This window comes from Penaeus monodon, chromosome 32, assembly GCF_015228065.2.
Source record: "Penaeus monodon isolate SGIC_2016 chromosome 32, NSTDA_Pmon_1, whole genome shotgun sequence".
NCBI lineage: Eukaryota > Metazoa > Arthropoda > Malacostraca > Decapoda > Penaeidae > Penaeus > Penaeus monodon.
The window spans coordinates 22,727,449-22,728,253 of record NC_051417.1 but is presented as its reverse complement, the minus strand read 5'-3'; the positions used below and the strand labels follow the sequence as shown (position 1 = coordinate 22,728,253).

Here is an 805-nt window from a genome sequence, read left to right as displayed (position 1 = left end):
TTTTGTGTATATAAACAATTTTATTTTAAAATATATAAAATTTATTATATATATATATATATATATTAATTATTTATAAAATAATATAATCATAAAAAATTTATATATTTTTTATAATATTTTATATTATATATAAAATTTAGAATAATATTAAAAATAATTAAAAAAAATTTTAATAATTTATTTTTTTATTTTTAAAAAATATATAATATAATAAAAATTTTATATAAAACACTATATTACAATAATATACTACCACTTTTATATATTGTGTTACAAAATTTTACCACAATATAATGAAAACAAAGTAATTTTTCTCTTAAAATATATACCGAATAAATCCATTTTGCCGTGGTTGGTAAGAACAAACTCTCAATAAATTTGAATCTTTTCATTCAATTTTTTTTTATATTGTAATGGTTTTTATTAGCTTTTTTACACATCACTGCGTTTTTGTTTTTTTACATAAATAAATTTAAAGAAATTTTATTTATATTATATTTTATATATATATAAAATATTTTTATATTAATTTTATAAAAATTATAAAAAATATATTTTATATATATAAAATATATTTATTATATTATATATAAAATAATATATATATATATTATATCATACCCCTTACTTCCCTGAATTTGAAAAACTCGAAATGGGGTTAGTTCACCTCATTTTTCACAGGTTAAAAAGGTGTAAACGAAGGACTCTGGTCCAGATTAAAGATTATGCAATTTTTTTATCTCATTTTTTTTGTTCAAATTTTATACCCCACCCTTCATTCAGCCATGATCCTTAATGGTAA

General features: G+C 15.5%; 1 pseudogene; it reads left to right on the top strand.

Moving 5' to 3' along the window:
• The window catches only part of LOC119593608, a 3,185-nt pseudogene extending 2,486 nt beyond the window's left edge, over positions 1-699 (top strand).
• Positions 700-805: the final 106 nt, after the last annotated feature.